Below are 16,576 nucleotides of genomic sequence, written 5' to 3' on the forward strand. Positions count from 1 at the left end.
CTATACTGACGTCTCAATCAGATATCCCACCCAGTCTAATATTCCTCACTCTCTGGGACCTTCAATATCCCCCTAGTCTAATCCCACTCTCCCCCTCACTCCCCACACCCTTTAATATCCCACCCAGTCTAATCCCACTCCCCCCTCACTCCCCGCACTCCTTAATATCCCTTCCAGTCTAATCCCACTCTCCCCCTCACTCCCCACACCCTTTAATATCCGACCCAGTCTAATCCCACTCTCCCCCTCACTCCCCACACCCTTTAATATCCGACCCAGTCTAATCCCACTCTCCCCTCACTCCCCACACCCTTTAATATCCCACCCAGTCTAATCCCACTCTCCCCCTCACTCCCCACACCCTTTAATATCCCGCCCAGTCTAATCCCACTCTCCCCTCACTCCCCACACCCTTTAATATCCCGCCCAGTCTAATCCCACTCTCCCCCTCACTCCCCGCACCCTTTAATATCCCACCCAGTCTAATCCCACTCTCCTCCTCACTCCCCACACCCTTTAATATCCCACCCAGTCTAATCCCACTCTCCCCCTCACTCCCCGCACCCTTTACTATCCCAGACAGTCTAATCCCACTCTCCCCCTCACTCCCCGCACCCTTTAATATCCCACCCAGTCTAATCCCACTCTCCCCCTCACTCCCCACACCCTTCAATATCCCACGCAGCCTAATCCCACTCTCCCCCTCACTCCCCACACCCTTTAATATCCCACCCAGTCTAATCCCACTCTCCCCCTCACTCCCCGCTCCCTTCAATATCCCACCCAGTCTAATCCCAGTCTCCCCCTCACGCCCCACACCCTTCAATATCCCACGCAGCCTAATCCCACTCTGGGGTAAGGTAGTGGGGTATTATAGTTAATCTTTTCTTGTTTAATGAATGTTTTATTCTATGTTACTTGCTCCCAGCAGATGCTACTACTGGCAAAATCAAGTTATGGGGAGTCAGTGTCATAGAATCATAGAATTTACAGTGCAGAAGGAAGCCATTCGGCCCATCGAGTCTGCACCGGCTCTTAGAAAGAGCACCCTACCCAAGGTCAACACTTCCACCCTATCCCCATAACCCAGTAACCCCACCCAATACTGAGGGCAATTTTGGACACTATGGGCAATTTATCCTGGCCAATCCTCCCCGTATGTGCGTGAGTTTCCTCCGGGTGCTCCGGTTTCCTCCCACAGTCCAAAGATGTGCGGGTTAGGTGGTTTGCCGTGATAAATTGCCCTTTCGCATCCAAAAAGCTTAGTTGGGATTACGGGGATGGGGTGGCGGCGTGGGTTTAAATGGGGTGCTCTTTCCAAGGGCCGGTGCAGACCTGATGGGCTGAATGGCCTCCTTCTGCACGCCAGTTCTATGATAAATGGCACTTTGCCGGATTCTGTGGCCTCCAGGAAGATTCCTTCGGCTCAGAGTGATGTCCTGCTGGTCAATGGAAGCCTTGATTGCGGGGGGGGGATAAATATATTCCCCACCTTTGCAGGGGGGTGCGGAGAGGAGAGCGACAAGAGGGAAGAATATCAAGGCGGCAGAGTTGTAACAAAGAGCTCCTCAGTGTCCCGGCAAATTTCACAGCCCAATAGCTAAATCCTGAAATTCCAAAGCACCTTCAAGGCAGCAAAACGCCCCAGTTGGAGCTTCCCAGAAATATTATCAAATAACATTCCACCCAGAGCCAGATAAGTGGGCAATGGGGCAGGTGACCAATAGCTTGGAGTTAAGGAGCTCTCTTACGGGATGGGAGATGGGGGCTGAAGTGGAGCGTTCCAGCTCTCGGTGAACACGGGAAATTCTCAATCAATGTGCTTTTGCTCAGATTTATGAGCTGCACATTCCTGCCTCTCTGAGAGACGGCTGGGTAGCACCTGTCAGCATTCATTCCTTGACTTGCTTTCTGCTATTGATTTTTGTCCTGAAGCAGGAATAGAGCCTCAGACATGTTCTTTGTCCTTGCTGGACCTGTAACCAGGTTTCGAGAGCTTTCAGCAGCACTCGTGACAGTGACTGAGTGATCTTGTCGAAAAGAACCCACAATGATTTATGAATATTCCCTCGTTCTCCACTGTCATCTCTCCTTGAGAACTCTGGAGGGTAAGGAAGGAGCAGGGAATTAAAGCAAGGCTGTGAAACACCTGGGGCGGGATTCTCCGATATCGGCGCGATGTCCGCCGACCGGTGCCCAAAACGGCACAAATCCCACCTGCATCGCGCCGCCCCAAACGTCGCAAAGTCTCCGGCCCGGAATGGGCTAGCAGCGACGTGACGCTATCCGCGCTGGCTCACGTGGTTCACGCCACACGGCGAGACGGCTCATAAGACGCGCTGCTCCCCCCACCCGACCAGAACACCCGACCAGAACACCCGACCGGTTGGCCGGCCGCCGCTCAGCCCCGAGGTTCCAGTCCCGCGACATTGAGGCGCTCCTGGACGCGGTGGAGCAGAGGAGGGACACCCTGTATCCCGGGCACGGCCGCAGAGTTGCCCCACGCCACAGCCGGCGTCTGTGGAGGGAAGTGGCAGAGGCCGTCACCGCTGTGGCCCTGACACCACGGACAGGCACCCAGTGCCACAAGAAGGTGAACGACCTCGTCAGAGCAGGCAGGGTGAGCCTCCCCCCCCTGCCCAATATCCATATCCCCCCTCCCCCATATCCCCCTCCCCATATCCCCCCTCCCCCATATCCCCCTCCCCATATCCCCCCTCCCCATATCCCCCCTCCCCATATCCCCCATATCCCCCCTCCCCCATATCCCCCCTCCCCCATATCCCCTCTCCCCCATAGTCCCCATATCCCCCTCCCCATATCCCCCATATCCCCCTCCCCCATATCCACCATATCCCCCCTCCCCCATATCCCCCCTCCCCCCCATATCCCCCCTCCCTCATATACCCCCTCCCCCATATCCCCCATATCCCCCTCCCCATAACCCCCATATCCCCCTCCCGCATATCCCCCATATCCCCCATATCCCATATCCCCCCTCCCCCATATCCCCCCTCCCCCATATCCCCCCTCCCCCATATCCCCAAGTGAATCCAGCCCTAACCTTAACCTCTGCAATGCACGCGCAACCGATGGCGTGCATTCATATACCTGCCTAACACTGTTGCCTTTTACCCCTGCCACCACCCCCCACAGGAGAAACACGCACACAACACCAGAGAGCACGTGAGGACTGGAGGAGGCCCCGCTGATGAGAGGCCACTGACCGAACACGAGGAAAGGGCCCTGGAACTGGCTGGCGGACCTGAGGACCGGGAGGTTGCTGATGCAGAGGTCGGGGGCGTACTAGCGAGAGAGCCACCGACAGCCCGTCCCCATATCCCCCCTCCCCTATATCCCCCTCCCCCGTATCACCTGATCACTGCCTGCGTGTCTAACCATGCATGCTTCATTGTGTATCGCAGGAGCAAACGTCGAGGCACCCATCCCCGCAGATGCAGACCGCCCGCAGGATGCCCCTCGGAGGCCACGGGAGACGGAGAGACCCGGACCCTCTGGCATGCGACGCCTGCACGATGCCCCTCGGAGACCACGGGAGACGGAGAGACCTGGAGCAACAGGGAGACGACGCCCCCGTCTCATGCGGGTGCGGCGACGCAGGCGTGTGCCACTCAGCGACGAGAGGGGCAGCCACAGGCCCCCGTCACAGCTGAGCCACGAAACCACAACCCAGGCACCCCTACCCAGGACACCCCTACCCAGAAAACTGAAATACCGGACAGTGACACAGATTAGATGGGCGGAGACGAACTGCCACCCCAAAGGCCCATGGGCTCAGAGTCGGACGATGCGCACGATACAACGCCATTGCTGTCACCAACACCCTCCACCATCGCAGAGACGCTCACCTCGGTTGGGCACATTAGTGATGAGGCGTCTGGTACACTCACTGGTGCGCACAACATAGCCGTCCCGGTACAGCAGGTGGAGGTAGGAGCAGCAGAGGGGCCGGGCGGTCGGAGGGCAGCCCAGCCCAAGTGAACATCTGCCGCCCAGATGGATCCCGGGTTCCTGGAGTTACCACACCCACACATAGTTCCGATGCAACCACCGACCCGGAGACGAGCGAAGAGGGTGACGGGCGGCTTGCGGCGGCTGCAGTCGCAGGTAGAGGAGTCCACCCACGTCCAGGAGCTGGGAGTGGTGCCGGTCATGCATGCCACCCAGGCCGACACCGCACGGGTGGCGTCCACGGTGGAGGCAATGGGTGCGACGGTGTCAGACATGGGGAGCAGTTTGCGAGGCCTGGGGCTTTCCGTGCAGGCGGCGTCTGTGGCACAGGACATGGCTGCCCTCTCACAGGAGGCCATGAGCCACTGCCAGCGCCAGATGGCAGAGGGGCTCAACTCCGTGGCACAGTCTCTGCAGGCCATGGCCCAGTCTCAGCAGGCCATGGCCCAGTCTCAGCAGGCCATGGCCCAGTCTCAGCAGGCCATGGCCCAGTCTCTGCAGGCCATGGCCCAGTCTCAGCAGGCCATGGCCCAGTCTCTGCAGGCCATAGCCCAGTCTCTACAGGCCATGGCCCAGTCTCAGCAGGCCATGGCCCAGTCTCAGCAGGCCATCGCTGAGGGCATCGGCACCATTGCCCATGTGCGAGCCGGCGTCGCACAGTCACAGACAGGGATTGCCAACTCCCTGAGCTCCATGGCTGCAAACCTGCAGACCCCTGTCGATACCCGCACGGGCCTCCAGGACTGGCAGCGCCAGATGTTGGAGGGGCGTCGGATGGCCAGTCCGTTCGCATCCCCCACCCATGTAGAGGCCTGGGGGCTATTGGGCACCCCGAGGGAGGAGGAGGTGCTGGGGCCCGTTCCGGGTCCCATTGTAGGGGAGGTCCCGGAACATCTCAACACCTCGGGCTCCCCCCCTTCCGTCCCAGGTGCATCGGGTGGGCAACGGGCAGGACAGGCTGGCAGCTCACCATCCCAGTTGCCTGGGCCGCAGCCTGGCCCATCTAGGCCAGGACGCCCCAGGAAACGGCCGCCAAAGGGATCCCGTGTCAGAGGGCAGGAATCACAGGAGTCCACCTCCAGTTCTGCTGTACCGTCTGGGGAACCACCGAGGCATAGTCAAAGGGCCCGTAAGGCCAAACAATTAGACACTGAGTAAGTTGGCACGGGTGCAGGACACAGGTGAGTTTTAGGGGCGAGGGCACGTGCATGAACTCCTTTCATTATTAAAGTCAATGTTACACCTACCGAAGCTGCCTTTGTGCTCTGTCCAAAGTGTGCGGGGGTGTCATGCATGTTGAGCGCAAGTGTGTGTGTGAGGGGTGGTCTTACCTCAGCCCCAGGTGAGTCTGCCGCCTTCCCCTGGGCCGCCATCAACATCCCCCCGGGCAGAGGACGGGACCGTGCGCTGCAGTGTCACAGCCGCATGCAGGGATAATCCGGGTGGATGGTGGTACTGTGGCCATGGGTCAGACACAGTCCAACGATGTGGAGCCAGGAGCTCATCGCAGGGCGGGTTGTCACCATCCTCCATGGCCTGCAATAGACACGCGTCCACCCGCAACTGTGTGAGCCCGGCCGTTGTGCCGCAGGTGGATCGGCAATGGGGGGTGTGGTGTGCATGCGGGTGGGGGAGGGGGGGGGGTTGGGGAGGGGGGTGAGGGTGCTGGGTGGGTGGATGGGTGGGGGGTGTGGGTGGTCGGGTGTTGCCATGGTGTGCGGTCTGTGGCCATACTACCCGATTCCCACGCCCATCTAGTCAGTGAAGCGGGCGGCTATCAGCCTGTCCCGTGCCCGCTGGCCCACAATGATGCGGCCGACCCTATCTGACCGATACTGGAGGGCGCCCCCAGAGAGGTCCAGGCACCTGAAACGCATCTTCAGCATGCCAAAGCACCTCTCTATCACTCCCCTTGTCGCTACATGGGCATCATTGTCGCGGTTCTCCGCCTCATTGCGTGGCCTCCGTATAGACGTCATTAGCCACGATCGCAATAGGTAGCCCCTGTCGCCCAGCAACCAGCCCCTCAGCCGGGGATGGCGTCCCTCGTACATGCCGGGGATGTATGACCGCGACAACACGTATGAGTCATGTACACTGCCCGGGTAACGGGCGCAGACGTGCAGGATCATCATGCGGTGGTCGCAGACCACCTGTACGTTCATCGAATAGGTCCCCTTCCTATTGGTGAACACGGCCCTGTTATCTGCAGGTGGCCGCACGGCGACGTGCATCCCATCGATTGCGCCCTGGACCATGGGGAACCCGGCCACGGCAGAGAAGCCCACGGCCCGGGCATCTTGGCTGGCCCGGTCCACAGGGAAGCGGATGTAGCGGTGCGCAATGGCACAGAACCCCCCCCCCCCCCCCCCCCCCACCGTCCCCCTCCCCGGCAGTCATCGTCCCGTCCCCGGCACTCATCCCCCTCCTGGCACTGCCCCGGAGCCCACCCCACTCTAACCCCCCCCCCCGCCGCACACACACACACACAACCCTACACACACCTCTCCCCAACACATACAGACTGGCCACGCCATCACCTCTCCAGCGGCCAACCCCCCAGGTCGTCACCCACCTCCACGCTGGTCGGAGTCAACCTTGAGCACTGGTTGACGCCGATTTAAAGGTGGGACTTCGGTCCATCCGGACGGGAGAATATCGGCAGCCCCAAAATCCATTGCCTCGCACCCACCCGTGCCATTCTCCGAGGCGTGCGGCGCGATTGACGCCCCGCCGACTTTTCTCCCTTCGGAGAATTCGGCGGGCGGCGGGGGTGGAATTCACGACGGCCCACGGCGATGCTCCAACCCGGTGGGGGGATCGGAGAATCACGCCCCAGAATTGCGAAAGGGTGGAGAATCGGTTTTGACGTGGTGGAGTCTGCACGTTCTCCCCGTGTCTGCGTGGGTTTCCTCCGGGTGCTCCGGTTTCCTCCCACAGTCCAAAGATGTGCAGGTTAGGTGGATTGGCCACGCTAAATTGCTCCTTAGTGTCCAAAATGGTTGCGTGGGTTGCTGGGATAGGGTGGAGGTCTGGACTTAAGTAGGGTGCTCTTTCCAAGGGCCGGTGCAGCCTCGATGGGCCGAATGGGCACTGTAAATTCTATGATTCTATTAAATCGGCCCTATATCGGCACATGTCCTGTTCTTTCTACTCTGACTAGCACGTGGCACTGGTAATAATCCCGAGGGAGCTACCTGTGAGGTCTGACTTTTCAACTTGCTTCTTAGCTCCCGATATTCTGCTTATCGGACTTCATCCCTTTTTTACCTATGTCTTGTATCACGACAACTGGCTGATCATCCTCCCCATCCTGATATCTATTTCTCGGCTGTGAAGCTGCTGAAGTGAGATTAGTTCAGGCAGTTTTATTTCGGCCTCTGTTGACACGAATTGGCAGAATGAAACTGTATCTAAATCACTGCTAATCCCAGCTAATGAGGAATCTCGCTGAGCGGGATTACGGGCTTGCTCAGCTTAGGAAGTGGAACTGTTTCATCCTGCAGAACTGGCTGTTCATGTGAAACCCACACCTGCAGAGCGCGGAGCCTCCTTCCATCCTCTTCCTCTCCGCGGCCGCCTCTCCGAAGTTTGAGTTCCCTTTTCAGGCCGGATCATTCCTCTCTGCCTTCACTCTCTGAGGCCTCTATAGCAGGGGAGATTTCTGAGCCGCTTTTGGTGTTTGTCGTGTCTCGCTTGCTCGCACTCTCTCCTCTGGGTTGCACATGCCTGGGTTCCGGTCACACTCCAGATGATTCAGCGCCAGAAACGAGGCCAATACTCCCAGTGCTGAGGGAGTGCTGCTCTGTCGGAGATGCCGGGAGGGAATTTCCGTCCCTTCCCCCAAGGTGGAGGCCACCATCTTTGTATCTCCCCCATCCAGCTGAGAGGGCAGGTGGGACCCCAGGTTAATGTCACGTTTGAAAGACAGCGGCCGTCATTTCCTGTCCCTAGGCGGTGGAAGGATCTTCCTGTCCTGACAATGTCTGCAGCGATTTTCCTGCCCCACACCCTCTGCTCCTGGGAGAATGGATTCGAGAGAGGGCGAGACTGAGGATGGTCATCTCTTGCACCTGAAGTTTTGGTGGGGAAAGTGGGCCCCAGTTATAAGCATTTATTGCCCATCTCTAATTGCCCTGGCACTGAGTGGCTGGCTGGGCTACTTCGGGGGCAGTTAAAGGTCAACCACATTCATGTGGATCTGGAGTCACATGTAGGCCAGACCAGGTAAGGAAGACACATTTCCTTCCCTCAAAGACTGATGTGTTTTATAACAATCAGGTAACACCATCGTCATCATCACTCTCGCTCCTTATTCACAATTAGTGAATTAACTGGATTTCGATTTCCCAAGTCGCATGCTGGAATTTCAACTCCAGCCTCCCGAATACCTTCTGGATTACTGACCCTGTAATGTACCCAAAATGCTACTGAATCCAGAATGGACATTGCTCCATGTTGTCCCCTCCATCCAATCACCAACAACCCACTCTTGGCCACGTTTTTGAAGGGATGGGTATAAAAGGTTACCTTGACGGGTGACAGGACTGTTTCAGATTGTCCCGCACTGTCACCAATCGCTGTTTGTCGATGTACCATTTGTCAATGTTCTCTGTTGATTATTCTTTTGTCCACTGCGTACGTACTGTGTACGTTCCCTTGGCCGCAGAAAAATACTTTTCACTGTACTTCGGTACATGCGACAATAAATCAAATCAAAATCAGATCAGGAATGAGTGGGTGGGCAGAGAGAGGTGGACATGTGTTTCACGAACAATCGACTTTTGAGCTGAAATATCCACATTTGCAGAGAGGGACAACAATCTCCCATCAGGACAACCTGATTCTCACACTTTATCATTCAGCCCCCCTCTCTCCACCCTCACTCTCAATCTGGTCTATTGTATTTGCTGTTCCCAGTGCCGTCTACTCTACATTGGAGAGACTAAACGCAGATTGGGTTACCACTTCGCTCAGTCCGCAAGTAGGACCCAGACCTTCCTGTCACTGCCATTTCAATTCACCGTCCGGCTCTCACGTCCACATGTCCGTCCTTGTCCTGCTGCAATGTTCCAGTGAAGCCCAGCGCAAACTGGGGGGACAGCAACGCATCTTCATATAGGCACGTTCCAGTCTTCCGGATTTCACATTGAGTTCAACAACTTCAGACTGTGAACTCTGTCCTCCATCTTCACCCCTTTGTTAATCCAAATTTTTTCCCAACCTCACCCCAACCCCTCCCACACAGGGCCATCTGTCATTTGTTCTTTAGTTTCGCTTTCACAGAGTGCTGCCCTTTGTTTTCCTACCAACACATTCTTACCTATGTGCCACCATTGGCACCTCCTTTAGTCTTTAACACTGCCATTAACACTCCCTTTGTCTTGTCTCCATGACATCTTTGTCAAATCTCTCCTTGTTGCTTACCCATCCCTGACCTTCTGCTTTTCTCCACCACCACCCAATACCGTGTAAAATCCATCCCATTTCTCCCGCTCTTTAGCTCTGAAGAAGAATCATACTCACTCCAAATGTTAACTCTGTTTCTCGCTCCACAAATGTTGCCGGACTTGTTGAGTTTATGCAGCATTTTCTGTTCTTTTCACTTTAGAACATTAGGCAGGTTGGTTTGAGAATGATCAAATCCTTTGATTGATTTGGCTCTCTGCACAAGGTGCATTTCAGATTCCGTGAGATGTGAGGAGTGCCACTGCTGTGTACACTCCAATGTGTGAGGTTATAGTTAGGGACAAAGATTTTCAGCAGCTACAAACTACACCAAATAAAGTGTCAACTGCGGCGAGTGTTCTGAGAGAGGGAAATGTGCATGAGGTGACCATCGTTCCTCCCCTTACCCCCAGTGTCAATATATCCTGCACCTTTAGCGCTCTCACACTGCCCAGGGATGTCTATCTCCATCACGGCTGGAATCCAGTCCAGTACCTAATGTCCCAGATGGCAGCACCCCTCTGAAATGTTCAGATGTCACTGTGTTCATCCCTTGCCTTTCTGCTGTGTGAGGCGTGGGTGAGCTTTATTAAGCTGCTAATTTCTGGCAAATCCAAAGTCTGTGTGCTGTCCACCTGAGGGTCAAAAGCTTCACATCGTGTAGCTGAATAACTCGGCAGCAATGCTGAAGTATCAAGACTTTCACACCTTGCAAAAACACAGTTTTCATTTGACAAGTGAATTAGCTTTTTGCCGACCCCGCAGAGACACAGAAGGATTACAGGACACAAATTAACAGCAGTTCCATCTGGTGTCAGAAACAGAGGCAGCAACTGTGTCGCTGAAGACTTTGAGAGGTCAGCCATTGTCTGCTCAGAGGAATAATTGCATTTGTTTTGAAGCCTCGACTCACATTTCGCAGCGAATGTGCTCGGCACTTAAAAGGAGAGTTCAAAATGAAAAGAGCAGCGTACCTGAGTGCGTAAGCCTTTTGCTATATTGCTGTAACAAACAGCTCGGGAGAGTCACGGACCAGCCTGTGGCCTGTGTGAGTTACTTGCTGCACACCGAGAGATTATAATGAATCTGAGTGTCCCTGCTAAAATAACACCGCAGGACCGTGGTGAATGTATTACTGCTACCATTCACCATTGTAATTGCATTACATTGTATTGTATGATGTTGATGCCCTTATGGGCTCCGCCTGTGGCTCCGCCCCCTCGGGGGAGGTATATAGGGCCGCAGCCTGTAGGCGGCACTCAGTACAGAGCAGTCGCAGGCAGGCACAGTTCTAGCTGATTAAAACCACTGTTCACTTCAACTCTTCGTCTCGTGTGAATTGATGGTCGCATCAAGGACCAACTTCTCTGCTCGCTAATTGAGATTTAATTGCTCTCTTTCACTTGCTGTACACAATCTGCCTGATTAAACAGTGAAGACTTTGGATCCCAGTTTTGTCAACAACACAGAGCTCACACTGAAACTGACACTCATGACTCACATGGCAATGCTTAAATATGTTAGAATGTTCGGCTTACATTTGCGGCATGAATTGCAACTGTTAGAACACACGGTGACACTGACATGTGAAGCATGAATGTTGGCAAATCTGTCAGCACTGAGAGCAATGAAGCAACCAATGGCACGCGTGACTGGGGAGCAGGTGCTCCCATTGGCTTTTGGGCTCTGTGATGCTTAGCAGGCACAACGTGGGAACTCCGCTTTTATTCCAGGACGTGTTCGGAGGAGGATGAATGGGAGAGAAAAGAAACAACTGAATTTATGGAGCATCTTTCCCAAGTAGAAATCCCCAAGTACCTTTCAGGCAATGAAATGTTGGAGGCACATCATAAAACTTGCGTACAGAGGCAGCAGGCCCCCACAAAGAGCAAAGAATAAGAAATTGGATAAAATATTATAAGCCTTGTCTTAAGGATAAATACTGACCAGGACACTGGGGAGAACTCCCTTCCTCTTAGAATTTAGAATCATAGAGTTTACAGTGCAGAAGGAGGCCATTTGGCCCACCAAGTCTACACCTGCCTTTTGAAAGAGAACCCTACTTAAGCCCATGTCTCCCCCCCTATCCCCGTAACCCAATAACCTTTTTGGACACTAAGGGGCAATTTAGCATAGCCAATCCACCTAACCTGCACATCTTTGGACTGTGGGAGGAAACCGGAGCACCCGGAGGAAACCCACGCGGACGCGGGGAGAACGTGTAGATTCCGCACGGACAGTGACCCAAGCTGGGAATCAAACCTGGGATCCTGGAGCTGTGAAGCAACTGTGCTAACCACTGTGCTACCATGATGCCTCTTCTTCAAATGGTGTGATGATCTTTTATCGCCTTTGCTTTTCTTAACAGTCAAGAACATGAGCAGTGTGTGTGTATGACTCGCACGTCCATTCAGCTCTTTCAATTAATCCAGCCATTCAGTTAGAACATGGCTGGTTTAACTGTGCCGGCTGTGGCCCTGCTGATGGCATTCCCGAGTTCAATTCCCTGGGTTTGGGAATACAGATCAAGACTGTAACTCCAGTGCAGCACCGAGGGAGTACTCCATTGTCAGAGGTGCTGACTTTCAGGTGAAACATTAAACCGAGGCCCTGTTTGCCTTTGTGGGGAGATGTAAAGGATTTCACGCATTATTTCACAGGCAAACAGGAGAGCCTGTCTAATATTTATCCCTCAATCAACTTCACAAAAACAGATTAACTGCCCATTATTGTATTGCTTTTTATGGGAGCTTGCTGTGCACAAATTAGCCGCTGAGTTGCCACATTATAACATTTCAAAAGTATCCCATTCGCTGCAAAGCTCTTCGAGATGTCTGGTAGTTGTGAAAAGTTTTATATAGATAAATGAAAGTCTTCCTTTTTCATTCCTCAATCTGCGTTGAAAGTTTGTGGTAGTCACCACAGTTGTATTATATTGTATATATGGGTATTACGGTAAGGCCCCTGTACTACAGGTACGGGGGTAGATCCCTGCCTGCTGACTCCGCCCAGGAGGCGGAGTATAAATGTGTGTGCCCTCCGAACAGCAGCCATTTCGTAAGCTGCTGCAGGAGGCCACACATCTCTGTGTAATAAAGCCTCAATTACATTCTACTCTCGTCTCGTCGTGATTGATAGTGCACCAAAGTTACAATCCGCCTCCAGGATTTGGAGGGAAGAATTCAAGATTTCTACTTTCCCAGTGAAAAAATATTTCCTGGTTTCATGCTTCAATGACTTGGCTCAAATTTTCAGACTGTGTTCTTTTGTTTGAAGTCCCCCAGAAGAGACAATCCCTCTTCGCCTGCCCTGTCCTTCTTCATTTTCTTCCTCTTCAAGCCTCTCCCATTTCACTTGAGTGGCCTCAATGTCAGTTGATCATCCTCCCCCTATCCCCCCCTACCAGACACCCGTCCTCTTCCAATCCAGCTGCATTTAAGTCCAGCAACCTTTTCACCTGGTCTTCGTCCTACTTCCTCAACCTTCCTCCAGCTGTCCCATGCCCATCACTCACCTCTTCACACTGTCTCTCTCCTCTCTCGCTCTCTCTCCAGAAAAGATATCCGGACCATTTCAATCTCTTTTTGATGTACTCACAACCTCCACAGACCCCCCACCCCCCTCCCCTGTTGTTCTGTTCTCTCTTGATATTTCTCCATCCCTTCTTAAGTTCCTGGTCCCATCTTTGCAGCTGACTATACTTCACAAAAACCACACATCTTATGAATGTCAGTATTTACAGGTATGGCACAGTGGTTAACACCGTTGCCTCACAGCTCCAGGGGCTCGGGTTCTATTCCAGCCTCGCATGTCTGTCTGTGTGGAGTTTGTACGTCCTCCCCGTGTCTGCGTGGGTTTCCTCCGGGTGCTCCGGCTTCCTCCCACAGTCCAATTAGGTGGATTGGCCATGATAAATCGCCCCTTAGTGCCCGAAGGTTAGGTGGGGTTACTGGGTTATGGGAATAAGGTGGGGGAGCTGGCCTAGGTAGGGTGCTCTTTCGGAGGGTCAGTGCAGACTCGATGGGCCAACTGGCCTCCTTCTGCACTGTGATTCTATGATTCTATGCATTGGTCTAATTTAAAAGGCAGCACATTTGATAGTGCGGCACTCCCTCACTACTGCATTGAGATACAATGGATAGAAGCGGGAGGAGGCCTTTTGGCCCTTCGAGCCCGCTCCACCATTTATCACGATCATGGCTGATCATCCAACTCTATAGCCTAATCCTGCTTTCTCCCCATAGCCTTTGCTCCCATTCTCCCCAAGTGCTATATCCAGCCGCCTCTTGAATATATTCAAAGTTTTAGCATCAACTACTTCCTGTGGTAATGAATTCCACAGGCTCACCATTCTTTGGGTGAAGAAATGTCTCCTCATCTCTGTCTGAAATGGTTTACCCTGAATCCTCAGGCTGTGACCTCTGGTTCTGGACACACCCATCATTGGTAACATCTTCCCTGCATCTACCCTGTCCAGTCCTGTTAGAATTTTCTAAGTCTCTATGAGATCCCCCCTCATTCTTCTGAACTCCAGCGAGAACAATCCCAACCTAGTCAATCTCTCCTCATATGACAGTCCCGCCATCCCTGGAATCAGTCTGGTAAACCTTCGCTGCACTCCCTCGAGAGCAAGAACACCCTTCCTCAGAGAAGGAGACCAAAACTGCCCACAATACTCCAGGTGTGGCCTCACCAAGGCCCTGTACAATTGCAGCAACACATCCCTGCTCCTGTACTCGAAACCTCTCGCAATGAAGGCCAACATACCATTAGCCTTCTTTACCTGCACCTGAGAGGTGGGAACACTACCCCCTGAACCTTGACTGAAACTTCCAGTTCAACTCCAGCAAATCCTTCATTCCACAACATCTTGTTTGCACATTACAATGTGGTGGCAAAAATTAATTTTAGCTGATGACTGATGTTCAAAGTGAGCTGATTAATTGTTTTAATTAAGTGCATAACCTTATGGATGGTAACCGTACACATCCCTTAAATGGAATTTTCTAAATTAGGCATATTTAAATACATTAAAATGAAAAATGACTTAATGCGTGCATTTTAATTAAACTTCATTTGCAAACAGTTCATCTGAAGAATATAAATGTAGTTTATAGATGCAACACCTCTGCTCCAAGATCACACAACTGTCTGGAGCGCACTTGACAAATTAGCTTTTTGGATCTGCAGCAGAGATTAGCAAAGACGTTACACTCGGTCCTGCGATCATTAATGGACACAAACCCCACAGCCTTCCTCGCCAACGTCCAGCCCATTTCCTGAAGCCGTCGTCAAAATTAGGTTTTCTAATTATACGTGTGAAGCCCCAGATAGTCCATTCCACACCCCGTAGCCCCCTCCCCACGCCCCTCTGCATGCACAGTAACCAGAGCTCCATCATTAATCTGCAATGACACTAGTGAGCTTCATTCCCAACCTGACACTGGCACCAAACTTCCCGAAACAGCAACTTAGGCTGAAACTTCCTGGGAATCTCCTTAGCAAATGCGGGAATGTAAAAAAACAAGCGCAAACTAATGAGGAAGCATTGCAAACAACTGCAGTCTGGGGAAAGCAGCTTCCTTTCTTTCTGGCCCTCTGCGTATATGGGCTGAATTTCACATGCCCCTCCCTGGTGGTGTGTTTCCCGCATTGAGGCATGTCAATCAGGACAGGAGCCCAACCCCTGCCTTTCCCACCCACACCCCAGCTCATGCTGTAATGCGAGGGGGGTGGGTAGACCGAAACTGGTGGTCTGCCGCTATATTAAAATAGATAATCAATTAGATTTGTTACCAAGCCAATTGGCCCTGACAATACGCTACCCACCGCGTTCCGTGTGGGAAATCAGGCAGGAATGGGAAGCCAGATTCTTCTTCATTGTCCATTAAAGGCCTGTGAGGAAATGGGTGGGGTGGGGTGGCCACTCTTCGGGGGCTGATTATAACCCCCCCCCCCCCCCCCGACTAAGGGAAAGCCCCTGCTACCTCCTTCAAACCCATACCCTCCCCACTCCTCTGTCTAACCTACCCAAACCCTCCCGGCCCTAGGTCTTCTGTCCTCTCAATACCCATCGGCCTTAGTCTTCTTCTTCGCCTGCAGTCCCGGCAGTGGCCACTGACGGTCTCCTGGTGCTGCAGGCCAATCAGATTGGGCGGCAGCTCCAGAGGGCAGACCATTCTCCCCAGTGAGACTCAGAAGCCCCAATCGGCCTTCGTCAATCTGCTCTGCTCTGCTTTATGGCCCCAAGGCAGGTCAGTGAGGAACACGTCGGCTCCACGCCAACTTTCTTCCTGTTTTCCTGTGCTTACTCCTAATAAATGAAACCCAATCCCTTACAAGTGATTGTAACTTGTCGCATAAAGTAAATAAGCCCTATATACTACTTGATAGCCAAGTTCCGCACACATGAGTGCGGCCTCAACCGGGACCTGGGATTCATGTCTCATTACATTCATCCCCCACTATCTGGCCTGGCCTTGCAAAATCCTACCAACTGTCCTGGCTTGAGACAATTCCCACCTCTTTAACCTGTGATTATCCCTCTCTCCAGTCGCACCGTCTGGACCTGTAAAGACTTAATTACCTGCAAAGACGCGCATTCAAAGTATCGTCTTGCATCATTGACTTTGTCTGTATATGCTGTGTTTTTGGAACCCACCTCTTCACTCACCTGAGGAAGGAGCTGCGCTCTGAAAGCTAGTGATTCCAAACAAACCTGTTGAGCTTTAACCTGCTGTTGTATGGGCCGCATGGTAGCACAGCGGTTAGCACTGTTGCTCCACAGCTCCAAGGTCCCAGGTGCGATTCCCGGCTTGGGGCACAGTCTGTGCGGCGTCTGCATGTTCTCCCCGTGTCTGCGTGGGTTTCCTCCGGGTTCTCCGGTTTCCTCCCACAAGTCCCAAAAGACGCGCTGTTAGGTGAATTGGACATTCTGAATTCTCCCTCTGTGTGCCCCAACAGGCGCCGGAATATGGCGACTAGGGGCTTTTCACAGCAACTTCATTGCAGTGTTAATGTAAGCCTACTTGTGACAACAAAGATAATTATTAAGACTTCTTACTGTGCCCACCCAAAGCCGGCATCTCCACATCATGACCATATACTACATCATTAAAATAACTTTATGTTAGTAAGCTAAATTATGCTAATGAGG

This window comes from Scyliorhinus torazame, chromosome 25, assembly GCF_047496885.1.
Source record: "Scyliorhinus torazame isolate Kashiwa2021f chromosome 25, sScyTor2.1, whole genome shotgun sequence".
Lineage (NCBI taxonomy): Eukaryota > Metazoa > Chordata > Chondrichthyes > Carcharhiniformes > Scyliorhinidae > Scyliorhinus > Scyliorhinus torazame.